We start from the raw sequence: 22,220 nt of genomic DNA on the forward strand, positions 1-22,220 counted from the left end.
TGGTTATATGGTAATTTGAAAATGAATGCTTTCCAAGGATGGAGTTCTATGGCTTTATGAACCAAACCACTACCAAACACCCCCAAACTGCTTTGTGGTTTTTAACCACAGAGTGTAGGGAGAGACAGACAAGCCCAGTGACACCAAATCATAATCTAGCCTAAATACACATGCTTGGTTTGCCACTCTAATGAACATGACACAATTTGATCGAATTTTCTGCTAATTTTCTTGATTCCTGTACTTAGACTCCGCAGTAAAAACAGCATTGCATGCAGAGAGGTGTGGGTTTTTCTAATGTGCTGTAGTTGCTGGCTGTAAACAGAATTTAATATTTAATACCATCCCAGCTGTAGGAACCTCTCAGCATGTCTACCCACCTGCTCTCTGCACTTCACTGCAGCTCTCAGGTCTCCCAGTTGTCCAGTTTGCACATAAACATGTGCTGTGCTTCAGCCTGGAACAACCCACAGCATTCTGTTCATAAAGAAATTTGAATGTAGACGACAGGCTCTCCCTTGAGAGAGTACCAGAGAATTCCATGTCAGATTTTTGAGGTCTGGTGTTTTTTCTGGCATTTTTTGTTTGTGGTTTTTGGTTTTGTTTTTGGTTTTTTGGTGTGATTTTTTTTTCTTTTTTGTTTCTTTTTGTTTTTTGTTGATCAATTTTTGTTTGGGGTTTTGTTTATTTGGTTTGGTTTGGATTTTTGTTTGTTTGGAGACTTTTTGTTTTGCTTAAATTTTGTCAGGTTTTTTTACTTCTTCCTTTTTTCTTTTTCTTTTGCCTCTAATGATTCCCCAAGGACTCATCCTAGTCAGTGGGAAATCAAAAATCATCCTACACAAACTATGGAGAATGAAACAGAGAGCACAATGTTCCTGATAAAGGAGCCTGGTATCTTAGCCTAATCAAACAGAAACCATGGGACAGCCAGCCACAGATAATTACTCCCTGGGGTAGAAGTGACCAAGGGATATGTTGTGAAATGATTACCAGGTAACTGATCTCATGAAGAATGTGTGACCAGTGGAAACTGTCACCTAAAACAGAGCACTGTGTAAGTGGCATACAAGGAAAACCCTATATAAACACCTTGTATACTCAATAAAATCAGCTTTTGGTCTCGACTTGGATGTCCCTGTCTGTCAATCACCAATAACAAACTGTTCCAGGAGGTGCTGTGGGGCTCTGTGATCCATCTCCACCCTGACACCCATGGAACCAGCAGGCTTATGATCACAGGTGGAGGTGAAACCTGTGTGTCGCCCTGAAAACTCAGCTTCTGAGCTTGCTGACATGGTTTTCTAAGGACTTTCCCAGGACAGTAACTGTAAACATAGATATGTGGACATTCTTTCTGTTCCACGTCCTGTGATGGGCATCTCTCATGGCCAGTGCAGTGAGAAAGTGTTATCCTGACCATCCCATCCCTGGCTGTGGTCAGAAACCTATAAATCCTGGGAGGAAAAATAAAACTTTTTCTTTCTTTCACCACACCTCGACCTGTGTCCGTGTGATCTGTTCATCTTCAGCAGCAACACCTGTGGCACATGAACTGGGGGCTTGGATGAGCTGCCATACACCACAGAGGAGAAAATGCAGCAGCAGAGCTACAGCAGGCTGGAGTTCTGCTCTCCAGCAGCACTCCTGTGCCAAAGAGGAGGAGCCTGTGCTTTGGGAATTGCAGTTCCCTGCTGGACAGAAGAACAGCACGGTTCAGAGCTATTCCAGAATTAAGGAGGCACATCAATCTCCAGCCAGCCCCCTGCACAAGGATGCATTTCTTCCCCAGTGCTGAAGGTCTCAGAATGATGGTCCATTACAGAGATACATTGGGAGAATTATTCAGGACATACTCCAGGAAGGGAGTAGCCCTGGGAGGTGGAGCAGACATGAAATGGATAATTTAGGGATGGATAAGGGTGTGTGTGTGTGTGTGCACATTTATTCTGCAGACTGAAATATAGAGAAAAAAATGGTTTTTTTCAGATTTTTGGTACATAAAATGAAGATTAGACAGAAAAAGAAATCCTAACTAGAGATTTTAATATCTAAACACTGGAAATACATGTTCTATTGCAGCTCAGAATTACACACTTCTACAGAATATTTTGATAAGCTCACTCAGAAGTCTCAGTTTTACTTTAATTACTTTCTAATCTTCTTCTTAATGTGTAAATGTATTATTTGGCTGGTAATTTGCATTTATGTTCTAAAAACTGTTTGTGAAGGGATTTAAAATAGTTTCATACAGAACTAAACTCTAAGAAACCCTGAAACAATCCAAATGATCCATCCTCACACAAACTTGATAAAAACTCTTCAGGGTTTCTTCTTTTTTTGATGGTGGTTAGGGTTTTTTTGTTTGGGTTTGTTTGTAGGTGTGTTTAGGTTTTGGGATATTTGGGTTATCTGGATTTTTCCTGTTGTTTGCTTGGCTGCTGTATTTTGTGATTTTTATTTTTTTTCATTGTCAGCAGGAAGTTCAGTCTAAACCTAAATTTGTATCAGATTCATAATTATGTATTCAGGTAGAATTTCAGATAGCTTTGGATCAGTAGAGATGGTAGCATTTTGCAGTCAGATATTCTTTATACACATTGATATATAACGAATGATCATAATACAAAAGGAAATTATTTTAATGCTTTGGGGGTATTTTACAAGAAATAAACATCCTAGTCCCTTGCACAAATTATATATTTGCACTGAACTATATTCTTATCCATTATGAAGGGGTCACCATAAAAGCAGCAGCAAACAGATGTACTCCCTCCTCCCCAGAGGTTTAGTGTATGTCAAAATTATCATGCACAGGCTTTGCAAGCTGCTCAACCCAAACTAGATGACATTTAATCTCTAATGCACATGCAGAGTTCAGGGGCATCATTTCCCCTACCTGAGTGCACAGCCTTGAATCCCTTGTGTCTGTTACAGTCCAGGCTGATGCCTCTGCTTTCACAGAATCACAGAATGAATGAGGCTGGAAAAGACCTTTGGAATCTTCCAGTCCAACCTGTGACCCAACACCACGCTGTCACCCAGCCCATGGCACTGAGTGTCACATCCAGTCTGGCCTTAAACACCTCCAGGGATGGTGACATCTCCCTGGGCAGCCCATTCCAATGCCCAGTCACTCATTCTGTGAAGAATTTCTTCCTGATGTTGAAGCTGAACCTCCCCTGGCACAGCTCAGGGCTGTGTCCTCTTGTCCTGTCCCTGTTCCCTGGGAGCAGAGCCCGACCCTCAGCTGGCTGCACCCTCCTGCCAGGGAGCTGTACAGAGTGATGAGGTCTCCCCTGAGCCTCCTTTTCTCCACAATCAGCAACCCCAGCTGCCTCAGCTGCTCCTCATGGGACTTGTCTGGACCCTTCACCAGCCTTGTTGCCCTCCCCTGGTCTCACTCCAGCAGTTCAAGGTCCTTCCTCAGCTGAGGGGCCAGGACTGGACCCAGCACTCGAGGTGTGACCTCACCAGTGCCGAGTACAGGGGAAGAATCAAACCCTGCTGCTGCTGGCCACACCATTCCTGATCCAGACCAGGAGCCATTGGCCTTCTTGGCCAGCTGGGCACTCTGCTGGCTCGTGTTGAACCTGCACCCTGAAGCCCCTTTCTGCCTGGCCACTGTCCAGCCATTCTGTCCCCAGCCTGTTGCTCTGCAGGGAATTGTTACATCCAAAAACCAGGACTCAGCACTAGGTCCTGTTAAACCTCATATTTATGGATTTGTCCCATCTATCTGGCCTGTCCATACATGGGGAAGCCCAAGGAGGTGCCTGCCATGCTCAAAACAACACACTGATAACTAAATCAGCTGGATTATTACTCATGGAAGCACAAGCTCTAAGACATCTCTCAGCCACAGGCATTGGGGTTACACCTACAGCTGTGGAGAGTGGCTCAGTCACCTGTGCACAAATCCTTTGCCAGTCACCTGAGACCAAAAACATCCTCAACATGTCAGTCATCAGTGGAGAAGTGCAGAGAGCTTTAGGGAAGGTGGAGAGGCAGGCTGGCTGAGCCTGACTAACACATTTCAAGCAGCCTGCCCGAGCACCATTTACAGCAATTTGCACAGCAGCACTCAGATTTTCTACATTTCTCTCAACTTTATGTCACTGAAGCCCCGTTATCAGGTTCAGTTAGTATCCAGAAGGCTGACATTTTCTCCATCCAAAATAATCCTCCCCTCTTTCCAAGGGAGGTGACAAATGTGCAGCTGCAGTTTTGCTCTGGCCAGTTCTTTGGTGGCACTTGGCTGACACCTGTTGACACAGTCCCACAGTCAGTCACGACACAACTGCTGCACTGATGTTTTTCTCCATTCCCTTGTAATTTTTAATTATTGCTTGAAAGCATTTTGAAGATAAAGATATGTTGGAAAAACGCTGTGCATTATCAGCTCTGCTCAATGGCATTTACTTTAAGACATCTGTCCTAGGTTATCCAGTGAGACAAGCAGAAAATTAAATAGTTATCCAATTTTACCAGATGCAAGAATAAAGACTAGAAAAGGATACAACACCTGGCACACCACTGAGGAAATAAAGTTTCCTGTTGACACCTTGGTTTTAGCTGAAGGAGTTATTCACATTAACACTCAGGAGGAGGACTTGCCCCTTTCCCTGAAAGATGATCTGAAGAACAGGGGTTTGATACCAGCATGGAGAGACTTTTCCTCCTCCTTCCAATTTCCTTAACTCCTGCAGTTCATTTTTAGTGACCAGAACCTGGTGCTCCAGACTCAGAGCAGTTTGTGGATGTATCTATGGGAAGCTATTTTAATTTATAATAAGCTCTATTCACCACTAGTTCTCAGTTACTTCCAAAACAAAGCCCAGATCCACCTCAGGCACAGAGTTACATATTGCACTGGTCCATAAAAAGGTTGTCACTTAAAAAAGATGAATTTTGAATGATTTGCAGTATCAAGTTATATTGATTAAACACCCATGACAGTACTCTTAATATTCTCCAGGATTTGAAGTTACATATACTAAAGTATTTTTACAGAATGCTATAGTCAAGTGCTTGTAAGACACAAATATAAGCTTTTGAAACCTTCTACTTGGATTTAGAGTCACATTACAAAAGAAATAGAAGGAAACCCTAAAGACTGGGGTTAGGAAATACAAGAACAACCTTCACTGCATCATTGTGGCACCTGAGTTAGCCACAACTCCCCTCTGCCAGCCACTCCTCTGGAACTGCTGTCACTGGAGTGCTGGGATTTGGCTGTGGAAAATCCATTTAGGGGCTCTGAACAACACCCTGACAGCACTAGAGAATGCATCACCCAGCTGCTTTTCTTATGCCCAGAAATTCCCCAGATAAAAAACATTTCTAAGGTGTCCAAGAAAGGGATTCTTCCCTGTGAGACAGTCACCCTCATGGAAATCTTTGTCTGTTCACTTATTTGGATTCATATTACAGAGAATATTGCTGCAAGCAATTTTAGCATCCCTGCAGAGCCTGCTTTGTTCTGACTCTACAAAGTAGGAAAACACACACATCATTCCTGTTTATCAGCTAGAACCCTCCAAGAGGTGGGATGACTTTTTTGAGCCAAATTGTCATTTGTTTAATTTGTCACTGCTTTTCTGACTTCAACAGATCCATGCCAAGGTAAATCCAGCTTTCAAAAGCCCTGAGAACAGGAATGGGTCACACATACCTACCCACCACAGCAAGGAAAGGATTAGATTTCCAAAAAATGGAATATGGCATGATGACAGAAGATAAATAAGTTCCATTGTGGAGAAAGAACACACAGGATGACTGCACTTTCCAGCACATGCAACTTTGATACCACAATATACTACTTGATATACAATATACACACTTTTCCCAGGGTCACAGCTAAATGCTGGCTTTTCAGATAGAAAAGGAGAGCCTAAGAACCTCTGAAAGGCAGCAGCTTTTCCAACTGGAGTATCCAGTTGCAAGCAGTTACTCCATAAAAATTATACAAGAGAGGGGAGATGGGAGAAGTAACTCTTCATTCATCCAATCTTCCTCATTTCTAATGCAACATGAGCTCAGGCACTCAGGAAAATAAAATGAGCAAAAATTTCCAGGTCATAACAGTTAAACTGCTACAAAAAACCACAAGTGCAGAGAATGGATTTCAGTCCAAGAGTTACATTAAAGAAAATACACAAGAAATAATAAGGAAAGAAAATATTTGTCAGAGATAAAGAGGCAGACCACAGACCAGCTCTAGTTTAAAATGTTGTAAAGCAGGTCACTGCTCACAGCCTATAGAGGTGTCTGAAATGCAATACTCCAGGAAAATGAAAAGGAAAGAATCTCATTAGCTACAAGGATCATGCCCTGTTGAGTATACCTGCACTTTGAAAAATTACCTTTGATAGAAGTAATATCATAGGTTGAGTGACTGAGGTTTTCATTAGGCAGGAGCTTTAGCCTGCTATTCCAGCAATATCAAGGCCTTAAAAGGAGTAAGGAAGAGTGTCATACTTTGAGGAATCTTGTCCAGTTTTGCCCTGCCCCAGTTAGGGCAGCCCCCTGCCCCAGTTACAACTAGAGATATTCCAGAATACATAAAATATCTTCATTACACCAATCAGCCAATTGCACAGCTCAACAGGAAATATATTTGGGGCATTTATTGTATCAATGTTACAGCACAATTTTAGCAGGAATTACAAACACAACTTTGGAATAATTTTCAGGAGAGTCAGACTTTTTCATGTGTGACATAAATTATTATAATCACCTCAAAAGGAAGACAATCCAATAGTTACTAGAAAACCTCTATGAGTTCTAAGACTTGGGGTTGGATCCCAGTTGTGTTCAAGGTCTCAGAAATTCATTCAATTTCTGTTCTGCATCTTCCCATCTGTGAGGATGCTTTGCCCTGCAGGGTAAACAGGGTTTATGGAAGCACAAATTATTTGGGGGAACACTTCTAATCTTCCCTTGTGGAAGGGGAAGGTTTCTTTCCATCTTCAGTTGTGCCAAGCATGGCAGGCTGCTGATGATTTGGAATTCTCCCCACAGTTCCTCAGAGGTGTCTCCTCAGGGTCAGGTTTGTAAAGTCACCCAAGGTCTCTTCCCCTTGAAGAAAACCTGTGGGTTGTTGAGGGTTTTGCTTTTTCCCCCCCTTTTAGGCTGGTTGTTCTTGATCTAATGAAACAGCAACAGGGAGCATCTGATTGATGATGTAATATTGAATTGCATCATTCTGGTCTCAGTTACAGCTGTAAGAGCACTGAGAGTTCCTGTGTGAGGTAAAGCTCCCTCCAAGGGAATGCTTGAAAAATGGACCCCTCAAAATGTGTAAAATGTGCTTAAAAGAGTAAGGGTTTTTCCCAAGTCTTCACTTTCCCACAGAAAGCTCCAGGGTACACAGACCTATGTGCTGGCAGCTGTAATCCCTAACTCTTTTGCTCTAGGACATCCCTGTCTTCTGGGGATGGTGAGAAAGAAGGATGAAGATGGCTGGAATCAGTGTTTAACGTCGAGGAACATTAAACAGAGAGAGGAAACTTCAAGTGGCAGAAGTTCCTTGTTCCGAGGACAGAAAGGGAATGGTTATGAACTCACCTCTGGTGAAAATGGTTTCAAATAAAGCACTACAAGAGGTAGCATTTACCTTATTAAAACAAGAGGTGGAACATTCACTTCTAAACTACAAATGACCTGAGACTTCAGCTCTCAACACCTGACCATCAAATATAGATTTCAACCCTTGTACATAATTTATCATAATTACAGTGAAGATATTTAAATGTGTATTGATTTTATCAAACAATGAATACTTCAAGAAGGTTAAGCCTCATATTTCTGAAATTAGTTCTGATTTCTAGAGACCTTAAGGCTAATCTTCTGCATTACCAGCTTTCTGTGAGCAGCCAGAAGGTCTTTAGGTACATTCAGGATGTCTTGGAAAAATCTGGCCATCCAAAATATTACCTGACATTGGTGAACACTTAATGCCTTACTCTCATTAAACCTTTGCTCCTAATCAGAGAGAAGTGGGAGTGGCTGTGCAGAAGAGAGAGAGGGGTGAGATGGCTCTTGTTCCTGTTCTAAACCCCTGCATCACATTTCCCAGCCTTTCTGGGACAAGGACCACTGGCAGATCATCACATGCACAAGTTCAGGTTAGAGAGGTTATGAAGGAAGCTGCTGCATCTCTCACTGCTGCTCCAACACCAGCCTGGAGCAGCTCCTGGGATTTGGGACCCACTTTCTCTTTCCCTGTGGAACCTTGCCCTGCCTTTGCTCAGTGATTTGCTCCAGCAGAAAGCTGCCAGCACCAGCTCCATAACCCTCCTCTACAACCCTGCCCACAGATTTTTCCCTATGGCTGGGACAGGTTATGCTGCTGCCTTTGGAGGATGCACTGAGTGAGCAGACACTGCATCTCTCAGAACTCGTGTCCTTCCCAGCCCTGATTTGAGACACTAACCCAGGTGCATGTCCTCAAGGACTGTAGATGTAATCTCTGCACAAGTGTAGAAGAAATATTGAAGGTCAGAAGCACTTAGAAACTGCAGGAGAGTGAGTGACTGCTCAGTGGCAAGGAAAAAAATAATTAGATGTACCAGAGATTTCTGAGGAAATCCTGATGTGTTATGGGACCTGTTTTATTCTGATTCCTTAAAAGGATTAGAATATCAGAACTATCAGAGGTGGCTGCACTACAAACCTCCTTTTATCATACACACACCAAAGATCGGGAGAGAGGTTTAATAAAACACTAAATAGAACAAAATGCCAAAGAAATGAAGCTATAATTACATCTGAAGATTTTTCCTTAGCAGGAAACCTTTTCATTATACAGTTTTTAGTTTTTGAAGGCACCTGAGTTCCCACTTAGACAGTGATGCATAAAACACAGAAACAAAAAAAAATGCAAGGAAAGGCAAAGCTTTGTTACCAAATCTCACCTGTTTGTTATCCTAAAACGTAAGTTTGAGAGGGAGTAGGAAAAATCCTAGTCTGAAAAATAGGTTGCTTTCCTTCCCTCATGGTGAGGGTAGACCAAACCTTACTTGGAGAAAATTGGCATAATTTCTTTCTAGTCAACCAATTAAAAGAGGAGAGCTCCAGGGTCCCTAAGGTTCTGATTATTTCATCCTGTGCTCCTGCAGAAATTTTAATCACCATGGGGTAAAGTTACCATGATGCATGTCCTGGAGGATATATTAATAGTGAAACACTAGTACTACAATTTAATAGGATTAGCTGAAATTGCTGTAATACATTTTACAGATGGGGAAACTGGGACACAGGCAGACTTAATTTTAAGCAACTAAATCTGTATTTTGGCACCAAAGCAACCTGACTCTCAGTAGTGCAAAATACTTAACTCCCGTGTTTCAAAGGGCTACAGTTCATTTTTCCTGGAAGCAACACCACACCTCTTCCTAGCTCCTACACTGCTCCTGAAATGTAAATTGACACCTAGCAGGTTATGTCAGGACCAGATTCAAAGCCTGTGTGCTTTACAAAAGAAATTGCAACCAAAGTAATGGACCTGTCTTGTGGGAAATTCCTGCAGCTGCTTTATGTGATCACACCTTCTCTGTCTCTCCCTTGATACTGCTTTCCCCCACCTCTGAGCAGAACCAGAGTATTTTTCTTCCCCCTGCTTTCAAAATCTATAGATGAATACGTTTCTTTTCTAAACTGTGTTTGCTTCAGTGAAACCAAGGTTGCTTCAGTGGAAAATTTGACTCCCTGCTGTGAGACCTTGTTCTTATTTGTTTTTCCCTCTCTTCAAGTAATTTCTCTTCCTTAATTTCTTTACTTTTGCTCACTACTCTTAGAGGAAGGGAGCGGTACCAATTCTCCACCTTGATAGCAGAGCTCTAAACTGTTGAATAATAAAAACCAAAATTGTCAAAGAACACCATGGCTGAGTTTCCACAGTCACAAAGAGCAAAGCAAGTTTTTTCAGTACTATATAGTAAATCTTACCATCCCTGTTACATTATTCATTGTTACATTTCCAGTGCCTTAAACTGCCACAATTTGTGCTTATCCCTGTTTGCATTGTATTTTTTTATTGCATTCTTATTCAGCAAACTCTGAAAACGATCCTGGGCTGTTCTCTTTCTCTGCAAACTCCAGGAGAGCTCACACTCTTCTGCAGGGCAGGCTACAGCACCTTCATTGTCACCTGGCTCCTCCTGATGTCTTGGCTGAATTCTCAGACATTGCTTTTTCCCGGTTCAAGAGGCCAAATTAGCACTTGGCTTTCCATCCACCACAGGTATTAAAACAAATTTATTCTGCTGCAGAGCATCCATGCTCCCCACCAAGCTGATTTGCTTGCTGTAGGCCCGTGGCTGGAGAAGGAGAGTGTTGTATTTCTGCCAGCTTAGCAGCCTCCAAGCTACAGATCCATCACCTCTCACAGAACCTGACAGCTCCAGTCAAGGAAGAGTTTCTTACCCTTTGCTGACACCTTTCCCTGTCCCCTTCCACAGCCCCTGCTGACCACTGTTGACCTCTGTCAGCCTGGGAGAGTGTGGATGTACCAAGAGAATAAAAACCCCAGTCCCATTAGCACTGCTCTTTGTGCAAGGTTGTTACTGCACTGAATGCCTGATGAAAGAAATTAAAATCTACTGTTTTGCTTTCACAGGGTTAAGTAGAATGAAATTTAAAATCTCCTTTACTTTAGAAGTTTTATATCCCAGCTGTTTAATAAATGTAGTAAATAAGCTTACAATTGCACTTTTTCTTGTTGCAGTTAACCCTGAGCTCCCTCCAGCTGAAGAGGCAGCAGGTTAATTGTACATTCTTTGCTTTCTGGCTCCACTTCTCTACCAGCACTGAGGGAAAAAGAGAGGAGGTGGTGGGTCCTGGTGGTTCTAAGTCCTCCATCCCTCCAGCTGCTGCCAATGGAAAATGTCTTTCCTGTGCAAACCCTGGGAGAACACAGCAGGGACCCACATCCTCCAGAGGAAAAGCACCAATGCCCATGCACAAGGTCCTCAGAGCTGCCAGGTCCAGGTGGTTCCAGCACACCCAACCTCAGAGCAGCTCAATCCCAGCAGCTCTGCATCCTCAGCAACTCAGCCCTGGTGTTTAAATACATTTACAGTCATGGACACCACCCATTACATAAACACACACCCTCCTGTCAAGCAGTTAGAGCTAATCCTTCTACAAAGCTACAGGAGTGGTTCTTGCAAATGTGGATAAAGCTAAATATTATTTTTATGTGTGTATCATAAGTATATAAAGGAGCAAGTGGGATCTGTCCTTGCAAGTTTCCTTAAGTTTCTTAACAAAATTATCACCTGTCAAAAAATAACAAAAGAAAATCAACAAACATTTAGAACTTAGTGGTGATTTAAGCACTTTGCCTTGTGTGGATGTGTATTAGTGGAAAAAAAACTAGCAATAAAGAACTGCTCCAGTACCCACAGCCCCAGTGCAGGAGCCAGCAGCTCCCTTGGAGCACTGGCTTCACAAAGGTGGAGGGAACAGATGTTCAAGGCCACAGACACAAAGTCAAAAATCATCAGGAGCTCCAGAGGATGAAGGGATTTAACATCACATCAGTGCAGTCTGTTCCCCCCACAACCTCTGCACTGATCAACTGATGTGCCAGCCAAACATGATTAATAAAAAACCAGACTTTAAAGTGGCTGAATACAGAAATTCAACACATGGAAATTTTCCAGCAGCCAAGACTAATCAATAGAAATGACAGCATCCAGTCGTGCCAGCAGGACAGTGATGCTTTAATCACAATGTGAGGCCACAGTCACGTCCAGATGCCCCAGTGATGGTCATGATTGTCTTGTGCTCAGCCCTGCCCAGCTCTGCAGTGCCTCGTTGTCATTCCACCTCAAAGTTCTGCACTCTTACCATTTAACCTTCATTATCACCTGCCCCTCCTGGTGTTTGTTACCCAGGCATTTTTGCCCTATTTCAAGAAGCTAAATTAGCATCTTGTTTTCCCACTACCACAGCCATCAAAGCAAATTTATTCTGCTGCAGGGCATCCACGTCCCCCCACCAGAATTCCTGTGTGTCCTGTAGTCCCACACTGGAGAAGGAGAGTGTTGCATCTCTCCCAGTTTAGGAGCCCCCAGGCTATGGATCCATCACCTCTCACAGCACATTGGTCAGCCTGGTCACCAATTTAATCACTATCAGCACATTAAAAGCAAAAATTTGTTCAGGAGCAGCACAGGATTTCATGAGGTGATGCTAGGTTTGAGGGGCTTCTTTTTCTTCTTTGCTACCACAGCACATCAGGGAGGAACAGATGCCACAGAGACCACTGACACCAATTTCTGGGACTGTTAGAGGGAATTTAGAGCCTTTCTACAACCCAGAATTCCTCCCTTCTCCATACACAGGAGACTTCTGAATTCAACCAGGTTCAATCCTATAAATGTCAATTAACTCAGATTAAAAACTACACAACAACAGACAGAACACTCTTGAGGTGCACAGTTTGTGTCTTCCACATGAGCACAGTCTGTGTTTATTTAACATGGATTGTTTCACCCTCACCCACATCACCTCTCACCAGTGGTTTCTCAGCTCCTCTGTCCTGTACAGAGACAGAACCTGTGGAGTTTGGAAAAAAGGGCTTCTCCAGCAAAGGACTTCTCAGCACTGCTGTCCAGAGGATTCTCAGCACATTGGCATTTCAGTGTGCTTTTTAAATTCTAAATTTGTACCAACATGAGCAGAGTCATTATAATGCACTTAGGGATGTTCAGCAAATTAGAAGGCTGGGCTTGATGAACTTTCCCTAACCCTTATAAAGAAAATTCCCTATTTTAGCACAAAGTGCTGTGTTGTCTGCTACTCATCACATCTCACTATTGCTTCCATCTACTTAAAGATATATCTGATTACTTGTAGATATAAGGTCAGGTTCTTTACCTCTTTAATTTACAGAATAGTCATAACAGAAAATGTGTATCATCAAATAACAAACAAATTACTCTGTAATTATGAAACTGCCTACAGAGAATTCCTTATATACTCTCAAAATGAAATCTGAACTTCAAGCACCAGAATAAGAAGGTATATTATTTAAAAACTAATTAGAAGAACAAATACATAACAGAGAATGACACAGGAGATAAGTTCTTGTAAGCTTCCATTTTACCATTAGCATTTTAACAAGAAAAATATCCTAATTTAAAAGAGACCATAACTTTGACTTCATCAGTGATATTATTTGGCAATTTAAATCATTCTTTTCAGCTTCAGAAAGAAATTGCACAGAGTTTGGTTAACAATCTCCTAATGTGATTTCAAATACACCCATTAAGACTGGAATCTGAACCAACCCTCTCAACAACACAAAACTATTTTGCTTCACCTCTGCAAAAAAATGTCACCATACCAGAGGACCAAAAGCAGTATCAATTTCTATGGAATAAGAAATCTCCCAATCAGATCTTTCATTTGAAACAGAAGATGGGGGCCCTGAGTGGTGCTGCACTGCCCATCCTCCAGCTCTGCCACTGAACCCAGGCACTGCTGAGGAGATGCTTTGTTTCAAACACAGTTTTGGTTGCACTATCCATAATCCAAAAAACTCCTGATGTCACTTCAGCTCCTGTCCAAGTGCTTTGCTGAAAGAGGCAATATACAAGTAAATTAGTTTACAGTTTTTCATCTGAAAAGCTGTTAAGTTTCCCAAAAGCTGTAAAGCTTTGTCAGAGACACACTCAACACTAAGATGAAAAACTCTGCAGAGCAAGAGTGCTTCATTTACCAGCATCCACACACAGAGAATACTGGGCTGTCATCCCCTTCCACAACTGTTGTGGTTTGGGTTTGTTTTTAAATCTGCAGCTGCTCTTGCTTTAGAAAAACATTCACAGAGAGGACAACATTGTAAAACAGGGTTTGAGAAAGCACACTGTCCACAGACCCTGTGGAATGGTGTGTGAGAGTGCAAGGAGGTCAACCTGAACCTGCTGTAATTCTATATAACAATGGACACACACACACATCTCAGGTATTCTCTTGGAAAACTGCCAGTACTCATCCTCCAAACTGACTGCACAGTCCAGAGTCCAGGGCTCTGTCTCCAAACTGCTGCTGCTGTATTTTTGCAGTGGTTCCCATTATTTTAAATGCAGTGCTGTTATTGTTATGAAGAGAGCTGGAGCTCAAGGGATGCTGCTTTATAAGAGCCTCATATTGTGTTCATTATTACAGAGATTTGGTCAAACCCACGCCACCCCCCCAAACAAACCCCAAAACCCACAACCAACAAACCAAAAAAACCCCAAACAAACCCCAAAACCCACAACCAACAAACCAAAAAAACCCCAAACAAACCCCAAAACCCACAACCAACAAACCAAAAAAACCCCAAACAAACCCCAAAACCCACAACCAACAAACCAAAAAAACCCCAAACAAACCCCAAAACCCACAACCAACAAACCAAAAAAACCCCAACAAAACAAACAAACAAAAAGACACAACCAAAACAAAACAATTAAAAAAAAAATCCAAAACAAAGAAAACCCCCAAACAAACAAAAAGAAAGAAGAAACTCAAAACCAAAGAAAAACCCCACAAACCCAACATTTTCACGACTCAGTGCTTTCTTCCCTACCTGAAGAAATGCAGCTGAATCCCATCCCCTCCCTGTAAAATCATAAAAAATATTTTGAAACTGAAGTACAAAGTGGACAAGAGGTTGGTTGAAGGCTGCCAGACGGTGTTTTTGTGTCTAATGCTCTGGACATGCTGTGTGATACTGATTTGAATTTCAGTTCTTAATGCTCTAAAATGATGATAACAGCAAAGAAACACCCAAAGCTTCTTGACTGTTCCACCTGCTCATTTTCCAGCCCCTGATCAATGAGCAAATGCAATCACACACATGCCTTGCTCCCCTTTCTCATGCTCAGTATATTCCAAGTGTTTTCAGTTCATTCCTAGAGGGTCAGAAACTCCTGTTCCCACAATTACCATTTTGAGGCACCAAAAGCATTTTTCTCCTCTGGGATTTGAAGATGTCACCATCTAAGGGCATAACAAGATCCTAACACAGCCACCTTCTATTTATTTACCTCCATGGCAAAATTCTCTATTTTCATTTGCTTAAAAAAATGCAAAGAGGAAAAACAGTCTTGGTTCTACAATGGACCTATATTTTTCAGGGCATCTAAGCAAATGTTTCATTAAAAAAAGCTAGAAAAACCCCCACATCAGTTTAATAGTGGAGTGAGGGACCCAATGAATAAAATATCACACAATTTTTGAGTTTGGAAGGGATCTCCAGAGGTTACCTTGTCCTACAGCCCTGCTCAAGCTGGGCCACTTAAAGCCAGCAGCCAGATCATGTTCAGAGAGCTTTGAATATCTCTAAGGTTCCTATTAAAAACTGTTTAAAAATGTCTAATCTTTAGGGTGAGCAAATTATATCAGATCACCACGGACCTTGCTAGGTCATTTTTTGATTTATCTTCCCTCATATAAGAAAAGTAGTTTGAAAGTTAACAATAAAACTTCATTGGCAATGATTTCTTCCTAGAAAGAGTAGGGTGTGAGCACCTAAACCCCATCAAATAAGGGAAAGATGGCACAAACTATGTGTCTGAATGCACTGGAAAAACTCAGAATGCTTAAAACAAGCCTGCTTTAGAATGAAAACTGCCTCAGGATGTTTGCATCACATCACTCTGGTTCTGAAGCTTTGTTTTTATGGATTTTTCATGGCTTGCATTGGCCCTGAGATTTTGTAAAGGAACTGGATAGAAACTGAATTTTAAAAGCTCTTTATGATTCTTCTCTTTAAAATTCCTAAAAAAATCTAATCTCATTAATCCTGAGACAGATTTATTTATAATTTATGTGAATAAACTCCAGTCACATACACTGACTCCTGTGCTTAAGGCCAGCATTACTTTTATTTCCAATCGAGATACACAGAGTAACAATGAAATAATTCAGTCTGGTAGCATCAGCTGTACACACAATAAAACAAATATCACTGCTGCAGCCCTTAGAGCTCCCCAGGATAACACTGGAGAGCTGTGGAGGTTGATTTGCAGCACGGAACAGACACTAAGGATCAATGGCTTCATAGATCTGTACTGGAAAACAGGACACACAGGAAGCCCTATTTGCAAAATTAATATTGTATCTTGCCCACTTTTACCAGGTTTTAAAAATGATTTTAAAGTTTCCCCCTTTATTAAAAAAATCCTTCAGAATGGTAAATTCTAGATTATGAACAATGGAGCAATAACATTACACTTATCTAGGGAGACTCCATAGCACCAGATGATTCTCTTTGTATCTCAGACACCATTTGGGGTGCTCACTAGTTCTGGTTATTATTCTAGCACCTAAAATAGAGTAACTTACATATTTGCACAGCAGTATCTCAGAATGCATAGAATTTACATTAAATTCCAGCTCTAATATTACTTTTAGGGCTGAACAGTCTTTCCCAGAGAGTGAAACTTAGCTAGGTTAGGAACACATGGAATGGAAGAGATTAAATTGCACAGAACTGTTGGTTATATTAAAACAATTAGTCAAGGCATAAATAGAAATACAATTAAAATAATAATAATATGCCATATGTATCTCAAAGAATCCCAGCAGACTACCTTGAAACCTTATCACAAAATGGCTGGGACTGATTCAGAGGCACAGTTTAAATATTCAAAAGGAAGGAAAAGCATCCAGTGATCCAAGGACCTCATTTCAAAATACCCATTCACGTTGCAAAGAGACCACAGCAGGGGATGTGGCAATAATGAACAACTGGATGCAAGGGAAGAGTTCTTCTTCCACTTAACCAAGGCCTGTCCTCCAGTGTTCTCCCCTGACTTCCCCAGGCCTCAGAAGAGCTTTCTCCTGTGCAGGCATAAAATCTCAAGTGCAGCAAAACAACTTAAACTTGCAAAGGCACATTAAAGCAGATCTCAAAGGCTGCTAGTCAAAAGCAAGGTTTATGGATATGGGTGTCCTGGGGCGACTGTGATGTTAAATTGTATCCCCATTCCTCCACCTGGCCCAGAAATGGGTTTTGTATCCCTAAAACTTCATCTGAGAGTAAAAGTGAGTGGAGAAGAAGCACCGAGTCTGTTATCAGAGACTGCACTTGCTCCCCCTGCATTTCAGGACAAGGTTTTGAATACAGCACGGACAGACAACAAGGACAGATGGCCTTGGCTTTCCAGCCAGATGAAGCAGAGAGATCTTCCTGGACTGTTCTCTTTCCCTTTCCTTGGAACAGTTTCTTCCCAGTGTGCAGGGATCAGTAAACACCCGTTTTAATAACAAAAGTCTCCTAAGTAAAAATCTCTGCATTGTTATTGGTTATGAGGGTATTTGGTTGATGCAGGTGGATACTTCTAAAGAGAATTCATCAATATCTGAGAGGTGATTAAGTCCCAAGCACTCACATTTTTCCCTTCTTAGGTGTCAGTAAAGGGGAGAAATTAAGATCCTCTCAGATGCAGCAGTTCTCCAGTTCATCACAGCTAATTAACAACTAGTTAAAAAGAAGCAGCATACACTCCCTTTCTCTTCCCTAAATCTCTCAATTTTCTAATATTTTAGGCTGTGGAAATACCCAATGTTCATTATTGCTGGCCCAGCCAGCTGAGGAATACAGAACAGTTACTACTGCTGACATGAAGACCAGAATTATTTCTCTTTAGGGAGTAGTATTGCTCTGAAAAATAAAAATAAACGAGCTAAGAATAAGGGAGAACATTTTATTTCTCTAATGAGGAACATGAATACACACACCTGTGCACAGGTCTCTCCAAATGGACTTGCTGTTCAAAGAGCCTTTTACAGCTCATGGGTCATACTGTACTTCATAATAACTCCAGCCTAGGCACAGCATTGCACTCATTTGACTCCTTCAAAATAATTTATTTCTGCCCTCTGTAAAGTTCCTGTCTATATTCCATGGCTAGCAAACACCACACAACTTGAGTGTATAATTGCAAAGCCCATCCATTTACCTCAGTTTGGATTCAGTCATCAGCAGAGGAAAGAAATCATTTCAGACCCTCAATGCCTTGATAAAATTTTGCTTCATTTCCTGGGGTAAATTTATTCTCAAGGCTGCTTTTTCTACCTGCTCTCTGATGACACTATTACCTGGAGGGGGACAAAACTTCTGTAATAATTGGAGCAGCTTCATAAACCAGAGCCTAAATTAACTGAATTCAAATATATACAGCAACAGGGAAATTGTTTGCGAGCATAAAATTCCATTCCAATCTAATCCATCGATTGTGCACTTACTCCAAAATTCAATTAACCTGCTGCCTGCAACAGCTCTGCACAAGTGCATAAAACTAAACTCATGGGTAATAGTTTGCAAGATCAGATCAGTGATTCATCCACATTAAGTTGTTCAAAGCTGAAAAGCTTGTATGGGTACCAATGCCAAGAGCTCCTGCCTTCCATGTACAATTATCACTGATGCCTCCCAGTTTGTCTTCACTTGTTCAGTGAAGAAGATGCATATTTACAGAATTTAAATGAAAGTTAATGCATCTTCCACACTAAAATTATACCAGCCCTGTATCCTTCCATCTGGATCAGAGCAGGCAACTCCATTTATATTCCATTTATAAGAAACCTGAGCCGAAAATGACAGGAAGAGGGAATCAAAAGGGGAAGAATGGCACAAAACAAACATTTTGCACCTGTTCTCTCCAAGAATTTTTTTTAAAAAAATCACAGATCTCAGTATTAATCTCTCAGTTTTAGACCAGCACAATTTGCTTGCCTTTCTGTCCTTAACTTTACACCTGAATATCACAAGAGAAATTATTTTAAAAGTTAAGAAATTAAGGTTGTTGTCTCAAAATTGCAAATGTTTCCTGCTACTTTTTCCCTAATTGTCTTTGTATGTGGTGTAGGTTGCATGAAGCCTTCCTGTATAAAATTAGCAGTAATTACTGCTCATATTGTAGCACTGAGCAACTCCTGGGCAGGAAAACCTAAGTGAGTTCCAGATCCCTAGGGGTCAGGAAAATAAAGATTTCTGCCAGCAGACATTGGGTTTCAGATTTACTCTGTCAGGGCACTGCCATATATAATCAGCAGTTGCCAACAGTAGCATTTTCATAAACACAATAATTATGTGAATTTCAGCCACCTCCTCCTGCCTCACAAAAATGGTGTGGTGTTCACACTGCTGATGTATCTAATTGTGTTAGATTTGATACATCAAATTTTCTTTTGATATTTTCTTTGATAGATTGCTGTGATATTTCAGCACCCCAAAGATTTGATCTGTTATGTGCAGTTGTAGGCTGGAGACAGAAATCACGACACGAGTCCTCTTGATCATGAGACAAACAGCAAAGAGTTTATTCCAGCAGCTCTTTTTATAGGGGGTTTGAATTTTCCTGGGTTTAGACAGCTGATTGGGCTGGGTTTTAACCCTGCCCAGCTCCTTGACCAGTGAGATCTCTGCAGCAGGATTGAACAGGATTGGTTGTGGTCTCTGAGTTTAAATCTAGCCTATCATTGCTCACTTAGGGACTTGTTCTACTTATTTTCTAAAATGAGCTAGGCCAGTCAGATTTGGTTTCTGTTTATGACTAGATTTATCTGTCTAGCTGCAGACTAGCTGTACTGTGACAATCAGCAAATAGCTGAGGAATCAAAGTAGTTCCTCCATGCCTGTGATTTTCATCCCAGAGTGAATAACCCCATCAGAAGAGTCTGTCCCCCACCCCCGATCAGGGAATTGAGCATCACAAAATTCTCCCTAATTTACAAAGCATTGCAAAGTTCCACTTTTGTCATTGTTTTTGTGTGCAGGTTGAGAGCATCATCAAACATATGTGATTGCTTATGATTTATTATTAAACACAGTGATCTTCAGGTATTGCACATTTTATTTGAAAATTAGAGAGCAGTAAACAACCTTACTGTTTATTGTACTTACAATTCCAGAACAGGCACAAGGATTTCTCACTAATGTCAGTAAACATTTATTGCATGTTTCACTGTACATCTAATCAGAATGGAGAATCATTTGCTTCTAATAACCAAGAGGAGAAGAATGTAGATATCCAAGCACAGTGACTTTAAAACAATCTCCCTGGCAGCTCCAGGAGCACACCTTGATGAGTAACTCACCCCTTACAACAGCACCAGTTGGCAATGCAGTCTCCTTTGTTTTTCTGTGTTTTTCTCATGTTTTACTTTTAAGGACAGAGAAGCACTTCTCAAGTTTACTGCTAGTTTCTGTGTGTGACCTTCTGCAGCGTGAACAGAACTCAAAGCAGATGGTGATAAAGTTGCACAGAAGATTTAAGTTATACTCTGATCTGGAGGTCAATCTTGTTTTCAAGAGCTGTTTCAGCTTCTCACAAAAAATTCCCATCCACTTCTCACAGGAGTTAATGGGAATCTTTCAGCTTCCTTCCACAGGGTCTGGATTTATCTTCAGTTTACTTGTTTGCTGCAACACACAGTAAAAAAGGACCACAGCATGCTGTAGTTTCAGTGATCTTCACTAAACATCCCAAAGCAGATAGTGAACTATGATGTATCTTTCATTGGTATGTTTTGTTGGTATATTTTGTTGTATGATCAGTTATACCAGTGTACAAAACATTCTACATCCTGAACAAGTGGCAGAGATCCCTACAGCAAATCTGGAAACGTGGCATTCCCATAAAAAAAGTCCACCAAAAACCTGGCTGTGGAACAAAATGGCTATAGAAGGATGGAGATCACCTTCAAGAAATTATCTCATAAATGATCCTCAGTTTTGAAAATTGTATCTGCATTTCTCACCCTGTCTTCCACCCAGATCTTTCCCACCTAATAACAGAGTAATGGTAATATTCTGTACATTGCACCCAAAACAAAGATCTTGACCCCAGTAAGGTTTGCTACTGGAAAAGCAGTGCAAAAGTTCCCTGGAGGTCTCCCAAGGTCTGTGCTATAAGAACGTTATTGGATTTACAGTCAGAGACTCAACAGGATAAAAACAATAAATTAACTAGATTAGATTAAATAGTCAGCCATCCTCTCTTTTGAAAGACAAAAAATAATCTAATTGAAAAAAAAAATTAGAAAATAAATGACATACCCTGGGCACAGTCCCAGCAGAAAATGCTGAGGCTGATCTTTTGAATCCTTTCATTTCTGCAGAAGAGGAATAATTTCACATTTGGAAGTTTCTGCTAGCTTCTGGAAAACCAGATTAATTGCACAGCCCCAGTTTCAGGATCAAAAATGTTCTGATTTTAGCGCACATACTTTTTTTTTTTTATTTTAGATTATCCCTTGCTGTTCAGTTCAGATAAATTTCATAAACTAGAAATTTCATGCCACTTTATTGAAGCTGATACCCTAGATAACTTGAAGACTGATGAAAAGATTCCTTTGCTATTACTGTTATTACTTGTATTTCTTAGGTGATACCCAGAGACCAAGCCAGGCTGAGGGGAAATTGTGTCAGGAGCTGCACACACACAGCAGGGAGAGCTCCTGACCCAAGGGGATTTACAAACCACAGTGCAGGGACACAATCTGGGTCTGAAGTGTCAAAACACACAAATTCCCCACATGTCATGTGTGGATGATAAATGCAAGCAGGGAGCACAGTGTCTGTGGAAAAGCAAGTCACAGAACTTTCTCAGACTAGCCTGAGAAAGAAAGGGAAATCAAAAGGAGGAATTAAAACAATTCTCAGAGATAGAAGACAGCCCTGCAGGTGCTGTTTGTCAGTTCCTTGTTTTCTTGCAAGAGAAGGTTGAGGGGTGGTGAACCCCACTGAACAATGATGGTGATGTCTTAGTTCACTGACCAATAAGAGTTTTACCTTTCCAGACCTTCGTGTACTTGTCTGTAAAAGAAGATCTGGGGTTATAAACCTTGCTCTCCTGTTCCACTTACAAGAGAGTTTATGTCACTACCACCTTGCCATTCCCAAAATATGTGCCAGTCTGTCCTAGACTTTCCATCCCGTTGAACAGCAAGAGGTTTTATTATTTAATATTATTCAAATTTCTGTTAAATAAACAGCTTTTTCCACTTCTCTCCAAGGAATTTTATTTTTTTTTCCCTTTCCCGGACCAGTTGGTAGGGAGGGGCATTTCCCTGGGGAAATCCCCATTTGGAGTTTTCCTCCCTAATTTGCCCTAAACTAGGACACAGTCATACAGTACCTGGTACACTTTTTGCTCTCAAGAACTGTGAGGGGTTAAAGGGAGCAGCTAAAGGGGAAGATGGAAAAGGGA

This window comes from Poecile atricapillus, chromosome 17 (genome assembly GCF_030490865.1).
Source record: "Poecile atricapillus isolate bPoeAtr1 chromosome 17, bPoeAtr1.hap1, whole genome shotgun sequence".
NCBI lineage: Eukaryota > Metazoa > Chordata > Aves > Passeriformes > Paridae > Poecile > Poecile atricapillus.